At 37.8% G+C, this 19,474-nt stretch overlaps 1 long non-coding RNA gene across 3 annotated transcripts in view; it reads left to right on the top strand.

The window, feature by feature from the left end:
• Nucleotides 1-6,245: 6,245 nt before the first annotated feature.
• LOC111093189 overlaps nt 6,246-19,474 on the top strand; it is a 58,886-nt gene continuing 45,657 nt past the window's right edge. Inside the window, exon 1 of one of the 3 annotated variants that reach the window (XR_005381176.1) lies at nt 6,246-9,006. This is a non-coding gene — a long non-coding RNA (uncharacterized LOC111093189). Of the gene's footprint in view, nt 9,007-10,494; nt 12,362-19,474 lie in introns of those variants that run through there. The other 2 variants (XR_005381174.1, XR_005381175.1) reach the window with 2 other exon arrangements.

Genomic DNA, 19,474 nt, shown 5'->3' with positions numbered 1-19,474 from the left:
TATGAAATTTTTAAAATTTTAATATGTCGTAGTATAATGAATGTACTACTACATTCAAGTACAAGTACATGCACTTGTACTTCTAATTACTGAAGTGTCATATGTCACAGAGATAACCACATTTCCTTGTCAAGTCCATTATAACGAGTTCTCATCAGTTCTCTAATGATTACAATTTTTTAAAAAGTCTTTTGTCATATACAGACAGCTGTTGTTTTATTCTGATACTTTTCCAAAAGCTTCCTTACAAAAGTGCTTCATCCTCAAGGAGATTCATGGAAAGAACTTTTGACAAATACAGGTTTTTCTTAACCTTACTACTGAACTGGGTAAGAATTTCCAGAACTGGTGGGAAAACTGGATTCGAACACAACAAGAATTAAATAACACAGGACTGAATGAACTGAAGAAGAGGATTATAATTTCTGTGACTTATTTGAAACATTGGTGGTTCTCTAGTGTTTACTTTTTTAGATCTAAAGAAACTTTCTTTTAAGCTGTCTGTGACTTCTAGCAATTTGGTAAAATATACCTTTGTAAACAAATACAAAACATTTATCTTTTTCTTCCTACTCGATCCCTCTAGAATTTGGACATTTTCAGAGGTTTTTCTTATTTTCATGGCAATATAGTTATTTGCATAAGTTCAATAAAATTGTGTTTTGTAATAGGATATAATTGGAAACATTGGTTATATTGTCAAGACTTGCCTATATTGTCACAGGTGCTTGACAGGCACCTCAAGATATTTTGGGGACCTTGAGAAGAAGGAACTTACCCAAATATATAGATATTGCTGGCAAGTCTGATGGGAAGTATTTGGCTTAGGCCTCAGAGGCTGTTAAAAGTTCAATCTGAAGATTCTTTGTAAAAAGTTCTAGCAACGTAGATTTAAAAAGAGCCTATATGGTCACTCACTCTTCTTGCTGCAATTATGTAAATAATCAGGCCAAGTTTTTTGAAACCAGACTTACTTTGCAAATAAATTCATCTAATTTGGCTATCTTTGGTGGATATGAGGGTGATTTTAGAGTGAAAAACTGTGTTTCAGTAACACACCGTTGTGGATATTAGATCTTTGAGAGTTTGTTTTTGCCTATAAACTTGACTGGATCATGAATTCTGATTTCCTAAAATATCTGGCTAAGACTCTCCAAACTAAAATTTACAATTTCTCCTTTTTTAAAAAGATTTTATTTATTCATGAGAGACACAGAGAGTAAGAGAGGCAGAGACACAGGCAGAGGGAGAAGCAGACTCCATGCAGGGAGCCCAATGTGGGACTCGATTCCGTGTCTCCAGGATCACACCCCAGGCCAACGGCAACACTAAACCACAGCCACTGGGGCTGCCCTCTCCCTTCTTTTTGACTTGGAATCATTGAGAACTAAAGCTGCCCTTTTTTTCTCCTGAAGTCCGGCAAACTCAAGCTATATGACATGATACCAATGTCAGAGAAATCATCCCAACAGCCCATGTTTAGATGATCTTTGTGCCTGTTACTGAATGGGCCACTCAGATCACCAGAGACATTCAAACTTCAAATCAGGAAAATCTTTGAGATTGCCACTGTCTGCCATTGCTCTCTCTGAAGATGCCTCTCGTCTGACATCTAGAAATCTCGCAGCACTCAAGACTCAGATCCTGGGTTTATAATTTGCTCCAGTCATTAACGTTTGTTTTTCTTTTGTTACCTGATTGCTTGCACAATATAGGCCTAACTTTGGGAGCCCACCTATAAGACTGCTTCCTGAAATGAGACACAATTATTTAACTCAACTGACTTATTTATTCTCAAGACTGAGGCTGATTTATTGAGATATGGACTAATCTATCAGTTTAGCTTCTGGATTATGAAACTTTCTTCCAAGTTTCAAAGGTGGGGCTAAAGGAATATAGAACAAGTTTCCCCCAAATGCACTGCTTTGGCAGATGTACTGTTTTGAGTGGAAGGCAATTGAGACTCTGCAGACTCAAGAGAAACTGTTGCCCCTTCCTTAACTACCTAGAAGAATCTAAATTGGGGGATTCTTTCCCTGAATAGGAGTTATAACCAGAGATACATTTTTTTAAAATTTATTTATTTATTTATTCATGAGAGACACAGAGAGAGAGGGGAAGAGACATAGGCAGAGGGAAAAGCAGGCTCCCTGCAGGAAGCCCACTGGGGGACCCAATCCCGGAACTCTGGGATCACACCCTGAGCCAAAGGCAGAGGCTCAACCGCTGAGCCACCCAGGCGTCCTAACCAGAGATACATTTTATCTGAATGGCCTATCTGTATGGCAGGGGAAACATCTAGTTACCAAACACCTGTTCTTATTGCCTCATGCACTGACCTCCTTGCCTTTGATGCTATAGACTCCTGTTCCATTCCTTAGCTCATGATGGTATGTATACCTCATTTTACCTTTCTGTCTTTGAACCTTTCATGGCTGTGGGGTTCCCATATATACAAAATTAAATTTTATTTTCTTTTGTTAAACTGTCTCATGTTAGTTTAATTCTTACACCAGTGGAAGAACCTTTAAGTGTGGATTAAATTTTTCTCCCAACAGGATACATTCACTGGCCACAATAATATACCTGAACAAAATAAAGACATGTTCATCGAAAAAAAGTCTGTGTAACTTGATGTTTAAAAACCATACTCCTGAATAAATGTAAATCACAGTTTATACCTTTATGATAATTAAAGCAATCCATTTCAACGTCTGTGGCATTTGGGGGCACTTGGGTGGTTCAGTTGGTTAAGCATCTGGCTCTTGGTTTTGGCTCAAGTCATGATATCAGGGTCCCGGGATCAGGTCCTGCTTTGGGCTCCCTGCTCAGTGAGGAGTCTGAGGATTTTCTCTCTCCCACTGCCTCTCCCTCTGCTCTTGGGTGTGTGTTCTCTCTCTCTCTCTCTCTCTCAAATAAATAAATCTTAAAAAAAAGATCAGTGGCATTTGGCCAAAAATTTCTCAGGAGAAAACCAGAACTTTGAATGAGTTTATTACATAACAATAAAATAGTAGGGATGCCTGGGTGGCTCAGCAGTTTTAGCGTCTGCCTTCTGCCCAGGGCGTAATGCTGGAGTCCTGGGATTGTGTCTCACATTGGGCTCCCTGCGTGGAGCCTGCTTCTCTCTCTGCATATGTCTCTGCCTCTCTCTTTCTGTATCTCTCATGAATAAAAAATAAAATCTTAAAAAAAAGACTGAAAATTAATGAACAAACTTTTAATTCACGGTAGAGAGAGGAGTGGCATTAGCACGATAGTGGAAAAGGAAGTTCCAGCTCTCATTTCCCCTCAGAGACACCGATTTAACAATGATAATGTGCCCAAAATACCTTTAAGTAAAGAGTCCAGAATGCAGTTAAGATTTTGCAATGCGGGCAGCCTGGGTGGCTTAGCGGTTTAGTGCCACCTTCGGCCCAGGGTGTGATCCTGGAGTCCTGGGATCGAGTCCCGCATCGGGCTCCCTGCATGGATCCTGCTTCTCCCTCTGCCTGTGTCTCTGCCTCTCTCTGTGTCTCTCTGGAATAAATAATATTAAAAAAAAATCTCAATGCTTCAGAGTAGTACAAACTAAGAGCCACCGTGTTGAAAAGGCTTAGAACAATCCACTTTATCTACTTCAGTCTCTCCCTAAGCCAGCACAGTACAAAGAAATCACGTTGGCCTCTTTCAGAGGAAAGGGTAGAGCATGCCACAAAGGTCTTAGCCTATCTGGGAGCTGTTGGAGGGGTTGGTTTCTCCATAGCACCAATGGACCTGCCATAGTTCATGAAGGCAGCTAAGAACAAAGGAAATGGGAAGAATGGCTTGCTGCATGCCCAGCACAGCTCTGCTAAATAGGAAGAAATTGCAGAATTTGGGCTTCACAGGAAGAACGATGGAGCATCTTTCCATGGCCTGGCCCTTGGGAAGGCAGTCAGACACCAGAGGGAGAAAGATTATAGGCTCCTCAAGAAAAAGACATAAAGGCTGGGTCGAAGGGGAGATCTATTTTTAACTCTTTGAGGAACCTCCACACAGTTTTCCAGAGTGGCTGCACCAGTTCTCATTCCCACTAACAGTGTAAGAGGGTTCCCTTTTCTCCGCATCCTCTCCAACATCTGTGGTTTCCTGCCTTGTTAATTTTCCCCATTCTCACTGGTGTGAGGTGGTATCTCATTGTGGTTTTGATTTGTATTTCCCTGATGGCAAGTGATGCAGAGCATTTTCTCATGTGCATGTTGGCTATGTCTATGTCTTCCTCTGTGAGATTTCTGTTCATGTCTTTTGCCCATTTCATGATTGGATTGTTTGTTTCTTTGCTGTCGAGTTTAATAAGTTCTTTATAGATCTTGGAAACTAGCCCTTTATCTGATACGTCATTTGCAAATATCTTCTCCCATTCTGTAGGTTGTCTTTTAGTTTTGTTGACTGTTTCTTTTGCTGTGCAAAAGCTTCTTATCTTGATGAAGTCCCAATAGTTCATTTTTGCTTTTGTTTCTCTTGCCTTCATGGATATATCTTGCAAGAAGTTACTGTGGCCAAGTTCAAAAAGGATGTTGCCTGTGTTCTGTAGGATTTTGATGGAATCTTGTCTCACATTTAGATCTTGCATCCATTTTGAGTTTATCTTTGTGTATGGTGCAAGAGAGTGGTCTAGTTTCATTCTTCTGCATGTGGATGTCCAATTTTCCTAGCATCATTTATTGAAGAGACTGTCTTTCTTCCAATGGATAGTCTTTCCTCCTTTATCGAATATTAGTTGACCATAAAGTTGAAGGTCCACTTCTGGATTCCTGGGGATTTACCCCAAAAATACAGATGCAATGAAACGCCAGGACACCTGCACCCCGACGTTTATAGCAGCAATGTCCACAATAGCTAAACTGTGGAAGGAGCCTCGGTGTCCATCGAAAGATGAATGGATAAAGAAGATGTGGTGTATGTATACGATGGAATATTCCTCAGCCATTCTAAACGACAAATACCCACCATTTGCTTCGATGTGGATGGAACTGGAGGGTATTATGCTGAGTGAAATAAGTCAATCGGAGAAGGACAAACATTATATGGTCTCATTCATTTGGGGAATGAATTCATTTTGTTCATATAAAAAATAGTGAAAGGGAATAAAGGGAAAAGGAGAAAAATGAGTGGGAAATATCAGAAAGGGAGACAGAACACGAGAGACTCCTAACTCTGGGAAACAAACGAGGGGTGGGGAGAGGGGAGGTGGCAGGGGGTGGGGGTGACTGGGTGACATGAACTGAGGGGGACACTTGATGGGATGAGCACTGGGTGTTATTCTATATGTTGGCAAATTGAACAATAAAAAATAAATTTACAAAAAAAAAGACATAAAGGCTAGCAATAGATAAAATAGAAAAGCAATAGAAAAAACCAACAAAACAAAGAGTTGGTATTTTGAAAAGTTAAATAAAATTGATAAACTGTTATCTAGATTAGCAGAAAAAAAAAATTCATTAAGCTAGAAAAGATCAAAATATACCTTAATTTAGTAGATTAAAGAAGAAATTGTAATTATCCTGAAAGAACCAAAGGTCATTTGGTAGGATCAATATTCTGTCATAATTAAACAAAATCTTGGTAAGTTGAGAATAGGTGATGATGTTTAATTAAATAAAGGGCATTTCCCCACCACCTACAGCAAACATCATCCTAAAACATTGCAAGTATTCTCATTAGAGTCATGGGCAAGATAAGGATTCCTGCTCTATTAAAATGAACTTGAACCAATGCTGTAAGAAAAATAATTTTTTATTCAATTTTAAGAATTAAAAAAAATAAACTGCTTCTATTTGCAGACAATATGATTTTCTACATATATTCTCCTGGATTTTCTCAATTGACATAGTAACAAAAATTATAAATGTTTATGGAGTAAATATAACAGGAGATGTGTAAAATTTTATGGAAAAACCTAAAGCTTATAAAAGGACCCCTTCCCCCCCAAAAAAGATTTAATCTAGAGAAAGCTATAATCATTATTGTAAAGATGTCAGTTCTCCCCAAATATACTTCAAATAAAATTCCATCGCAATAAAAATCCCAACTTAATCTTTTATGGAACTTAACAAAATTATTCTAAAATGTATATGATTTCAAAAATTAATTTTGGAGGTGAAAAGAGATTTTATATTTGAAATGACAATGCTTTTTTTTTTTAAAGATTTTATTTATTCATGAGAGACAGAGAGAGAGAGAGAGAGAAAGAAAGAGAGAGAGGCAGAGGGAGAAGCAGGCTCCAATCAGGAAGCCTGATGTGGGACTCGATCCCAGGACTCCAGGATCACGCCCTGAGCCAGAGGCAGATGCCCAACTGCTGAGCCACCCAGGCGTCCCTTGACTATGATTTTGATTTAATCATTTTTGATGATGGTGTCTTCAAGTTCTTGATGATCACCATCAACGAGAAACTTTGCTTACACAAGTAAACAATAAATTCACAAAATTACTTGTTTCACAGTCCTCTGTTGTGTACCTCCTCCAGCTCTATTCTAGCCTCTCTACTTGCCCAGCTGTGCTCCATGGACATCTAGAACCTTGCATAGAAGAGCTATGGTACATCCATGCAGCCAGAGAGTAATAAGGTTGAGCAGCCATTCTTTAAGGATGAACAAAAAGTTTGATCCAAAGACTGAGGAAAGAAACAGAGGATCCAAGAGATCTTATGAAAAAATACCTTGGTGCTCTTCTTTTAGGGAAGGTTGTTCCCAGCCCTGCACGTCTAAGCATGGTGATGATAATCAGTATGGCACAAACAGCCAAAATACTCAGGGAGACAGCTAAGTTCAGTGAAGAATATTTTAATACTCTTTATAAGACATGCAAAGATTCCTGTCTTGTTGAGCCACTAAATATTAAAATATTTCCATGGAAGAGTTCTATTGCTCTATGGAGTTGCATATTTTTGCCTTTTTCCATTTTTTAAATTCTGAGAAGTAATTTTGAAACAACATGGATTGCAATTTTTTTTACACTTTCTTTCTGTGTTTCTGAAAGGCTCTTCAAACATTGATGTTTCCTTAATTTAGCCATCTCATCTTTCCACAAGCATTTTATTATTGAATCTAATTTGGTTCTATAAATGATTGATTAACTTGTGAATTGTTCTATGATTTTGTGACTTCTTTTAAGGCCATAAAGTGTTTCTCATGTTAATTATTATTATTATTTTTTAAATCACATATGCCAGTGAACAAGTTAGTCATGGCTAATTAAGAAAGGAAGATTTTTAAAGTTCTGGAAAGAGAAGTCTCCACTGGGGGTGTAACACTGATATTATTTAACTCTGAAGGAATACTTTGTAGATGAGTACCAAGAGAAGAAATTGTAGTTTAATGGAAAAAAATGTGAACTTTGCATTCAAGTGGGCAAAGATTTGAATCCCACTTTGTCACTTACCGGTAGCATGGTTTTTAGCAAGTTATGTTATTTTTTTGGAATCCACATTTCTTCATTTATAAAATGAGGATAATAATTTCATATTGTGGGATGAGTGGCATAGTATTGAATGAGATCCTATATGTGAAACATCTATTGGATTACCTCACATATTAGGATTAATTTATATATCTACACTGGCCATGGAAATATAACCTTGTCTAGTATTAAATGTATGTAGGCTAGTACTCTTCCCCTAATTTATCTCAATCTGCAGGTATTAGTCCACCTAATATGTATTCATTAATTTAAACATTTATTCATTCATTAATTTTGTAGCAGGATCAGCTATTCAACTTAATTTATTGTATTCTGCTTTTTTTTCTATAATATTCTTGATGATCTCCATATTTCTGCTGCTAGATCTTGCCCTTTAGGAGATAACCAAAATTAAAGATTGCTTAGAACTTTTAAGTGTTTATTTTTAAATAAACGGATGACCCAGGTATGAATCAATGCAGCATATTTTTCTTAACGTATGCAAAGAGACGTACTGTGTATTAGAAGCCCACTTTCTTCAGGAGAATGGGGCAGTGTTTTCGCTCTGGTTCTGTGCAGCCATACATAAGGACATGATTTCCTCTGGAGTCAGGACTGCTAGGTAGGAAATGTTAACCAGTAAGTAAATCAGTAAAGTAAATTAGCCATAAGGGTAAGTGCAGTAATCTTATATGTAGGGATATTTTCACTGAGTATTTCAGCTCTCTTATACAAAAATAAAGGCCATTTATAAAAAATAACTTCTTACATAATCTTTGAAAGTGGCTTAACTATAACAAAAAATAAAAAAAGAAGGTGATCTGGCAAACCTTATGAGCTCATTTGAACTTTTTTTTTTTTTTTAACACTTATCTTGTCCTGAATAAATTATTTTTTCAAGAAGCAATGGAATCATGTTTTGTTCTGGAGTCTCAGTGCTATTTCCCTGATCCAAATATGAGCCTCTTAGATGAGAATCCAACAGCTTAGAAATGCCGGGCCATCTGAGAGAAGTGGGAGATGGAGCTAAATTCTGAACTGTGGCTAACACGTTAGAATTGTAACTAACTGAAAGGAGAGTGTTGTCATGAAAATGGTGGAACAGGAGTTTTCTCCCATCTACCCCTCAAAGAACACTGATGTCGCAGTCATCCATGGATGACAGAACCTTTGTGGAAGTCCAAGATTCCAGTAGTGAAGTTCTAGCACACTGTTGGAACAAGAAATTTCAAGATTTGACACATTCAAGAAGGTGAAATAAATAGCTTGACTCTACCCATGTCATCCCTCTGCCAGTACAGCACAGCTCAGGACTTCTTGACCTGTGATTTTTCCCACAGAAGAAAGTGAGAGTGTGAGTGAGTGTCTAGCTTCAAGATACTGCCAAAGAGGCCCACTTGTCTCTTGCCTCATCCAGGTACTGAGTTGTGGGGAGGATGATGGGGAGAGTTCAGTGGCTGAGAGAATAGGAGCAAAGGTCCAGAATGTAACATATCAAAGGGATGTGGATCCTACTAACCACATCACAGTCTCCATCAGGAAGCCTGCCATGAGCTGCTGGGAATCCCCCCAACTCACTAACAGGTACTGTGTGTGCTCTGTGCACCTCACCTATACACAATGCCACTCTTTGGCTGGCTCCCTGGCCATGCTCCCAAGGGTGCAGAGAGCTTTTTCAGACAGCTAGTGATTATGTGCAGAAAGCTGGCTCAAGCAGGAGGGCCTAGGAGAAACCACAAACTTGAGCACTCAGCATCATGCTAGGGAAAGCAAAGGGGAGACTGCAAGCCTGGCTTTTCAGGATCAAGAAAATGCGTACATGCTTGAGAATTCCGTCACAAGGGGGAGTAAGAAGTGTGGGGCGGGTGTACCCGTAGAAAAGGTCTGAGAAAAACCTCAGAATCTCTAGTAGAGCTGAGAAGGTATTTCTTTCCCAAAGCCAGTCAATAAAGACTGAGGAGATGACTACTTCTTTAAATGCAAAGACAATAATTCAAGACTTCAAAGAACACGGAAAATGAGGATATATGACACCACCAAAGGAATATAATAATGTTCTAGGAATCCAAAGAGTAGAGATCTGTGATTTACCTGATACAGAGTTCAAAATAGCAGTTTTAAGGAAACTTATTTTTTAAAAGATTTTATTTATTTATTCATGAGAGACACAGAGAGAGAGAGAGAGGCAGAGGCACAGGCAGAGGGAGGAGCAGGCTCCATATAGGGAGCCTGATGTGGGACTTGATCCCAGGTCTCCAGGATCACGCCATGGACTGAAGGCGGCACTAAACCACTGAGCCACCTGGGCTGCCTTTCTCTTCTGTCTTGACTAATATCTCTCTACGTCCCTTTTATAAAGATATATATTAATAATATATAAATATATCTATATATATTTTATAAAAGATATATACCTTTTATAAAAGATATATATCTATATATCTATCTTAGGGCCTATCCAGATAATCTAGTAAGATGTCCCTCATCACAAGATCTTTATTTTTTATTTTTTAAAAAAGATTTTATTTATTTATTTGAGAGAAAGAGAGAGCACACAAGCAGCAGAGAGGGGCACAGGGAGAAGGAGAAGCAGACTGCCTGCTGAGCAGGGAGCCCGATCCCTGATGCTGATGCCTGCCAATGCCTGCTGATGCAGGACTCCATCCCAGGACCCTGGGATCATGACCTGAGCTGAAGGCAGATGCTTAACCAACTGAGTTACCCAGGTGCCCATCTCAAGATCTTTAATCACATCTGTAAAGACTCTTTTTGCATATAAAGTAAGATACAGAGTTTCCAGGAAAAGGACCTGGACATTTTAAAGAATTAAAATGTAGTTTTATATAAAATATTATATTAATTTCAGGTATATAATATAATGGTTTGAAAATTTTGTGCACTATGCTCACCATGATAAGTCACCATCTAGATCTGGACATATTTTTGAAGGTCATGATTTAGCCTATTACACTTTATAGAGGTGAACGCAAGGATTTGGAAATAAAACATATTCTTTAATTGGTATCACTATAAAGAATTTAGACAAAGTGAGTAAGAAGCAATATATAGTTTTTATTAATATAAATTTTGGACTTAGAATTATGCTTTTTTTTTGCAGGTGCATCTTACATTGGTTTAATAAATGTTGATTAAAATAACTTATCTTAAAAAAAAAAAACTGTTATCTGTTAGGCATTGTTCATCCATGAACTTGTCTTCCTGACAATGACTCTTTGATTTTGTTTATTTGTTTATTTATTTGAGATATAATTGATATATGACAGTATATTGATTTCAGGTGTACAGCATTAAAATATTTTCTACACACAGAAGTAGGCATATTATGCCCTTTTATCTGTTGTGTGTACATGTGTGTGTGTTTGCTTAAAATTTTTGACCTGAAGGAAAGTGGTGAAAAATATGTTGTGCATTAGGAACTTAGGCTTCAATTACAAGCAAAAGAATTTGAATTGTAGAGAATTTGAATATGTAGCTGGAGGTGGATTTGATATATGTAGTTGGGGTAAAGCAAATATTATCTTTAAAACTATACTTATTAGCCATTTAGAATTTCTTATTTACAAAAATATTTCTTCAAGAATTTTTTTTCCTGTTAAAATACCATCATCCTGGTTTTCAGGTGGTGAAACATTAAATAGTAATTGTAGATAACAAATGATTTTGTCAAAACAAGCATAATGTCAGTTAAGGTGAACATGAAGCCAGTAACACAGAAGTCCACTAAAAATGAAGATAAACCCATAGATATACTCTACTTTAGGAGACTGAATCATTGGTGTCATGATTAGAAACAAAGATACAGCTATGGATCCAAATACAAATGGCAAACGCACCTGAAAGTTAAAAAAAAAAAAAGATTAAGATTAGTGATGACCTTTTCCTCAAAAGTTTCTGTAAACAACATAAGAACATTCCCTTTGTATTTGGAACAAATGTTTTCAAACACCAGGGAGAAAATTGCGAATATATTTTCACATAATATTTAAAGAGACAGTCTCAGTATTATATTATAGAAAGTAAATCAGTGGCAGACTTAATGATTGTAAAAAAAAAGTGGAACTGTATTTATTTATTTATATTTATTCCATAGTTTTTATGAATGCCTACTCCATTCATCAGATATTGTCATTTATTTACTAAAATCAGTACTTTATTTTCTGGCATAGGAAAAAAGATACATTATAAGAAATCTTTGTCAAAAGTTAAACATTAGCTATGTCATTCTAGTTTTAGTTATTGAAGCTTGTTTAGTTTTGGGAATTTGGAAACCAGCCATGTTGGCATAACTGTATTTGGTTATAAGGCTTCTTTACTCGGGCACGTGCCAATTTTTCTTAGAGTGGCACTATTAAGTAATAAAAATAACAGAAACGTTGGAATCAGAAAAGTCTGATTGGAAATGCAAGCTCTGATACCTTTTTTTAAAAGATGTTATTTATTTATGAGAGAGAGAGAGAGAGAGAGAGGGAGAGCATGAGTAGGGGGAGGGGCAGAAGGAGAAGGAGAGGGAGAAGCAGACTCTGCTGAGAGCAGAGCTGGGTGCTAGGACCTTGAGATCTTGACCTGAGCTAAAGTCAGATGCTTTACCAACTGAGCCACCCAGGTGTCCAACAAACTCTGCTATCTATATTGTTCATTCCTTCAAGAAATATTCACTTATTCCTATGTGCCATTTGCCATACTCAGAGATAAAGAAGGTTCCTCTTCAGGAGCTTAGTGCCACTGTCCAGCTGTATAACTTTGGGCTATTTAATTAATCTGGTCCTCAGAACCATTTGCAGGAAGGAGCCAAGAGAAGACTCCCAACTGCCAGTCTTGTGGGTCCTCTACCACCAGTGCCCAGGTCACTGTCACTGCACAGCGAGACTTCTGGGTCCCTGTGCTCTGTCTCAACTGAGGAAAGCTACGTGGTGGGTTGGTGAGTGCTACAAGATAATTGTGTTCATAGATTTTTAACAAAATATTCATGATATACCTGTGTTGTTGCCACTTAAACATTAAGTCTGGATGTTTGGGGGAAAATGGGTCCTCTCAGACCCATATGCAAAATGAGGTTTTATTTAATGCTGATCTTTTGAAATCTTCTTGAGAATTGTATACAGGGTATTTCAGTAGAATGTGTTCAACAAAATGCCATTTCTTAATTAAATTTGTAACGGTGATTTTTTACACTTTCTACACTTCTATGAGGCTTATAAGACTCTTGACTGAAAGATTCATTTGTATTTCTCTGAACTGCCTAGTAGAGTGCTTGAAACACAATGGATAGTTACCACATATTTCTTGAATAAATGGATGACTCAAATCCAAGATATTATCATTCACTGTTTTTAATAGGAGGCATGGCCAAAGAAGGAGCTATTGTGAGAAGAAAGTCAGGATTACCTAGACTAGTGTTTGTTAAAATATGGTCAGTGGACTCTCGGCATAAAAACCCCCAAGATAATTGATAAGCATAAATTCCTGGAGCCCAACTGACACCTACTGATTTAGAATCTCCAAGGGCAAATCTGAAAATTCAGATTTTAAAATGCACACTCAAGTGGTTTTTATGGTCACTGGCATGAAATATGGGACTCTCGTTTTACTTTGCACACAATCCCTGCAGCCAGAAAGTATCTTAAAAAATATCTTTAAAAATCATACCATAGTTATGATTAAAGAATAAAACAGGCTATTTGAAACTTACTAGGATTTACATTATAGTAAGGTATAGCTTACATTATACCAAGACAAAATAAGTGAAAATAAGAAAGAGAAAGAGGCAAATAGATAAAGAATGGATTTGGTTCACAAAATGCATGCCACAAAGCCCCATATAGATTCTGAGAGCAGACCATCTATAATGTATAAGCAAATCGGTTATTTAGGGGAGGCCCAATATTCCTGATGCTAAGATCAGAAAAATTTTCTTAGTAAGTCCTTATGGAATAAAATATTCACCAGTTTTCTTTTAGTACATATAACAAAAATATGGGCTCTGGAATCAGAATGTCTGGTTTAAATTCCAACCCTGCTCCTTTTAGCTAGGATAATTACTTAATCTCCGAGTATTGGAATTCTCTTGGGTTAAACCGGGTGACGAGGTGAACCTCTGCAGGCTGTTTGGCCTGAATCTAGTCATGCCTCCTTCTAATTTATTCTCTACACTATTGTCAGAATGGTCTTTTCAAATGAGTCTGATTTTATTTCTTATGCATTTGATTGCTTAGGTAGTCACTCCATACACAAGTGCTTCCATGTGAGGGGACTGATAGCTAGCTTGTGCTCTGCTCACTAGGCTCTTTGCCAGGGCACGGAGCTATGTCCACCTAGAGGAAGGGGTGCTTTTTTATATTTTACACAAAGATACTCTAGGCACCTACAATGGCCCTACTGACATTACCTAGAAGATAGTGATTTTATTTTAAGTTCAGGTTCACAATTTTATAATCACCTAAACATCTTATAGAAAATGAAGACTCTATCAAGGACATAATCAAGAATGGAATGCCACATCACCTATGTTGGGTTGTGCACTGAAGGGATGATTTTGAGTTGGGCCAATATTTCCCCCTCAAAAGCATTATTATCTAGTTTCTGAAAGATAGCAAAAATGGTAACATCTATTGTCCTTGTGGAGAATCAAGAACCATTTACTCCTTAAAAATCAAGCCAAAAGTAGCTCATACAGCCAATTATACATCAGTAAACTGGACATGCAAGTCCAGTTTCATTTATGAACCTCTGCTCTGGACTTAGAAGCTTCTCCTATAGATTAAAAAAATTATATTCCTAGAAAGAAAGTAGAGATTTAATATTAACATTTTTATCTTGATTATAAGGTCTGGGTAGATTGGGGTCCTGGTACCTTAGTTTAAGTAGACCTGTCATACATAGCCCTCTTTTTACCCAGGTTGCTAATCCTGAATATTTTATTAAATTGATTAAATCTGAGTATATAATAAGAAAAGAAGCTAATATGATTATCTGGGTGGTAGCAACAGTTGGACTGAAGTACTTATTGATCAAAGGCAGTTGTCCTTCTTGGCTTGCTGTGTAGAACAGCCTTGAGGCTGAAAGTACTGTACAACACATGTTGCTAACTATTGAAGTTGAAATCCCAAAAGAGATGACCCATTCCATGGAAGGGAATACTTTGTTCATCCAGGTGACAGCAACAGCTTCTAAAAAATTTTTTCAAAAAAGTTAGTCACTTTTGCTGGATTGCAAATATGGGAATAATTCTTATTTCTTCTTGCATCTGTACTCTTTGTGATATAACTTTGGTCCTCCTTCCAAGAGGGAGAGCTTCTCTATCAATTCCTGAATATGAACTGCTGGCCTTGTCTATTTTGCCCAGTAGAATGCATTGAATGTAGTGTTTTGCCAACTATGAGCCTATGCCTTGAGAGGTATCATGGACTTTTGTTTGTTCTTTTGGGACACTGCTTAGCTACAATATGAACAAACTCAATCTAGTCTGTCAGAGACAAGCCGTAGTAACTCTGGAGCCATGAAAATGCACCTTACAGACTTCCAAATATAGGGAGCATAATTGATCTAGGGCCCCAGCTACTGCACAATGAAATCCACTGTGGCATTTCTACCAAAGCCATGCTCCTAGATTGTTCCCAGCTAATGAGTGAGGTAGAGATACCAAGAAGTACTCCTGTATCTGATGGCTGACTTTGGCTAATGGGCTCCCTGAGAGATGTGCCAGACCTTCTCTATACTGCATATCAACTTAGGGTGTTTTTTACCTATCCTTACCTCTTTTTCTCCTTCACTTTGAGTCAAATTTGCTCTCCTAGCCTTACCTGGTTTCCTTCTTGGTTTCTCTAACGCAAGCATTTCTCTTAATAAAATCCTTACACATTTAATTATTTCTTGGCATTTGCTTCCCTCTCTTTTAGCTTTATTGACCTTTCTTTCCTTTTTAAGATTTTACTTATTTTTTTAAAGATTTATTTACTTATATATGAGAGAGAGAGAGAGAGAGGGAGAGAGAGAGGAGAATGAGCAAGAGAGAGAGCATGAGCAGGGAGAGGGTCCGAGGGAGAGGGAGAAGCAGACTCCCCCCTCTGCAGGGAGTTGGACATGGGTTATGGGGCTCCATCCCAGGACTCTGGGATCATGACCTGATCTAAGGCAAGTACTTAACTGACTGAGCCACCCAGGCACCCCTTTATGATTTTAAATACTCTCTATACCCAATGTGGGTCTTGAATTCACAAACCCAAGATCAAGAGCATGCTTTACTGACTGAGCCAGCCAAGTGCCTCTGGCATTTGTTTTTCAAAGGATTCCAACTATCCTACCAACCAAGGCCCCAAATAAATAGGAAAGCATGGCTAACCTCAATACAGCTGTTTACTGAAACTGCAGGGTATCGACACATGTATGACTTCAGCAGACAGCCAGAACTGCCTCACTGGACTCAGCATAAATTGTCCACTTGCAGAACTGTGAACCAACTAAGTGGTGGTTGGGAGCCAGTACATTTTGAGGAGGCTTGTTTTGCAACAATAAATAAATGATACAGCCATAAATACTAGGATCAAAAATAAAAAAGGAAAATTCAATGGGGGTAAGTATCATATGTTTAAGAAAAATAACTGATACTAGAAACATAAGTTCTGTTATAAGGGTATCAAATGTGCTGCAAAATTTCTCCAAAATTATTGGCTTTGGATTATAATTAAGAGGAGTTCAAAATTGGATGATATGATTTCATTATTTTACTACCTATGATATGCTGGTATTTTTCATTGATAATTTGATAAATTCATAGTTCAGTTCTTTTCCTTCTTTTTCCAATCATAAGTGCTTGGACACCTACGGTTCTGCCTTTATTTATTTGCAAAATTAAAAGCTTTGTTTCTATAGGTAATTTCTGTTCTAAGTTTTAGAGAACTTGTTATTAATAATGTTAACAATCCTAAAATTCATGGCAGGATAATTGAAATTTTATTCTATTTATTCATTATACTCCATTTCATGATTTTAAACTGCATTTCAAACATTTTTTAAAAAAATATTTTATTTATTTATTCATGAGAAACACAATGAGAGAGAGAGGCAGAGAGACATGGGCAGAGGGAAGAGAAGTGTTTCTACATGGTCATATACTTCTGTGCATATCTGTCTATACAATATTTTTGTAGTTTATGTTTTTGTTGGTGTATTACTTGGACTTTATCTAGAATATTTAAAGAATGAGTTGCTCTCAGTAAATGAACTTTCTAGATAGCTTCTTTTCTTTCAGGAATAACTTTTTTAAAATTAGGATTTGTTGGAACTTTTTGAATCTATTTCAAATACTACTCTGCCTTTTTTAAAGTAAACTGAATATTGGGCAGCCCAGTGGCTCAGTGGTTTAGCACTGTTTTCAGCCCAGGGCCTGATCCTGGAGACCTGGGATCGAGTCCCGTGTCAGGGTCCCTGCATGGAGCCAGCTTCTCCCTCTGCCTGTGTCTCTTGGTGTCTCTCATGAATAAATAAAATCTTAAAAAAATAAAATAAAGTAAACTGAATATAATTTAGCATTTTCTTTCTTTTTTTAAAAAATATTTGTTTGAGAGAGAGATAAGCAAGAGAGAGCATGAGTAGGGAGGATAGGAAGAAGCAGGCTCCCCACTGAGTAGGGAGCCAGACTGGGGCTCCATCCCAGAACCCTGGGATCATGACCTGAGCCAATGGCAGATGTTTAACTGACTAAGCCACCCAGGCACCCCCATTTAACATTTTCTTAAAGACTTGGTGTCTTCATAAAAATTTATCATTTGAGTCTGTAGAAGTATTATTACTTGGCATTAGAAAATTGACATTTTTCTGATCCTAAGTACAACATGCAAATCATGGAAAGTATGAACAATATACAAAAAGAAATAAAATTAAAAACTGTAATCTTACTATTCAGATGACACCATTTACTATTAGCCTTTGTCATAGATCTTTTTTTTTTTTTAAGATTTTATTTATTTATTCATGAGAGACACACAGAGAGAGGCAGAGGGAGAAGCAGGCTCCCTGCAGGGAGCCGGATGCAGGACTCAATCCCAGGACCCCGGGATCCCACCCTGAGCCCAAGGCAGACACAACCGCTGAGCCATCCAGATGTCCTATAGGTACTTCTAACAAAATATCTCCTATCTTTGCTTTGCTTTCTTGCTGTGCTTGCTCCCGTTTCCCTCATCTCTTTCCCCTTTCTCTTCCATGGCCCTCTCCTCCTCTTCTTCCTCTTTCTAATTCTTGGTGTTTCACATTCTACTACCCTTAGACCTTTGTCCTTAGCATGTGCCTCTTCTTTATTTTATTTTATTTTATTTTTTTAAAGATTTTATTTATTAATAAATAAATTGAAATAATGAAATGAAAGACACAGAGGAGAGAGAGAGGCAGAGACACAGGCAGAGGGAGAAGCAGGCTCCATGCAGGGAGCCTGATGTGGGACTCGATTCTGGGACTCCAGGATCATGCCCCTTGGCCGAAGGCAGGCACTAAACCACTGAGCCACCCAGGGATTCCCGTGCCCCTTCTTTATAGTTTGTTTAGAGGATTGTTTTTCCTCTCCTTATAAAAACCAAAGCATGAACACATCATGTTTATATTCTTAATGGGTGTATCAAGCATATCTACAGTACAAAGAAGTCCATGTTTATTGAGGGTAGGTACTAGTAGTGACTAGTTACCCTTTGTCTAGACACATTCATACCTGCAGAGATGATTTCCTGAGGGGTCAAAACTGCCAGGTAGGATGTATTCACCAATATATAAATCACAGCCACCATGGGAAGAAAAAATGTTAGAAAAAAAAGCAGTAAAGTCTGAGACTGGTCTTAATTTTCTTTTTAAAACTTTATAAAATTCCCAAGTTTTGAATAAGGGACATGACCTGAAGAATACTAATTTCCACATTTAAAAAAAAAGATTTTATTAATTTATTTCTGAGAGACACACACACACACAGAGGCAGAGACACAGGCAGAGGGAGAAGCAGGCTCCATGCAGGGAGCCTGACGTGGGACTCGATCTTGTGTCTCCAGGATCACGCTCTGAACCGAAGGCGGCACTAAGCCGCTGAGCCACCCGGGGTGCCCAATTTCCACATTTTTTATATAAATAGCTATATACTGAGCCTTAATGATGACTAAACTGTGATACATCCAACTGGTGCAGAGAAGAGTAAATCTGATTCCAAAATACAAACAAATCAGCTATATATTTCTCTATAGGATTATAGGCAATACTTTATGCTTTCTACAAAAGTATTTCAGAGATGGATTTACCTGCTATGTTGATCAGGATTGATGTGCCAGCATATGCAAACAATCCTTGAAGTAAGGCTTCTGCAATCTGTAAGGCACCCGGAAATTCAGCGTCCAAAGCGTTCTCAAACCTGGCCACATTCTCCTTTTTCCCAGTCCCTAACTGCACAATCGCAGTAAGAGAAATGAAACAGAGGACAGCCATTTTCACCAAAATACTGATAGTTTGAAACCAAGCCACAGTTAGCACCCCTCGAGTATTCAGAAGTCCCAATGACCACAGAATGGCCAAAGCTAGACACTTCTTTGGTTGCTCTGGCGCTGGGCACCTGGTATAGAAAGGCTGAATTATATAGGTTATTATTAAGCTTTGAGTAGCTATTCCTAAGGGGTAAATAAAAAGTTTGATCCAAAGACTGAGGAAAGCGACAGAGGAGCCAAGAGATCTTTTGAGGAAATAGTAAGGTGCTCCACTTCTAGGGAAGGTTGTCCCCAGCTCTGCAAGACTGAGAGCGGTGATCAAAGTCAGAACAGCACAAGCAGCCCAAATACTCAGGGAGACAGCTATATTCAGTGAGGAATATTTTAATACCCCTTTAGGAGACACGAAGATTCCTGCACCTGTTGTGACACAAAATAATAAAATATTTCCATGGAAAAATCCTATTTCCCTCAGGAGTTGCATGTTTTTTCCTTTTCCCTTTTTTTTTAATCCTAAAAAATGCTCTAAAAATTTCATGTGGATTGATTACTTTTATACATTTCCCACATGATTCTTCTGC

The sequence above is a fragment of the Canis lupus genome, chromosome 29 (assembly GCF_011100685.1).
Source record: "Canis lupus familiaris isolate Mischka breed German Shepherd chromosome 29, alternate assembly UU_Cfam_GSD_1.0, whole genome shotgun sequence".
NCBI classification, from domain to species: Eukaryota; Metazoa; Chordata; class Mammalia; order Carnivora; family Canidae; genus Canis; species Canis lupus.
This window is presented reverse-complemented; position numbering and strand designations above follow the sequence as displayed.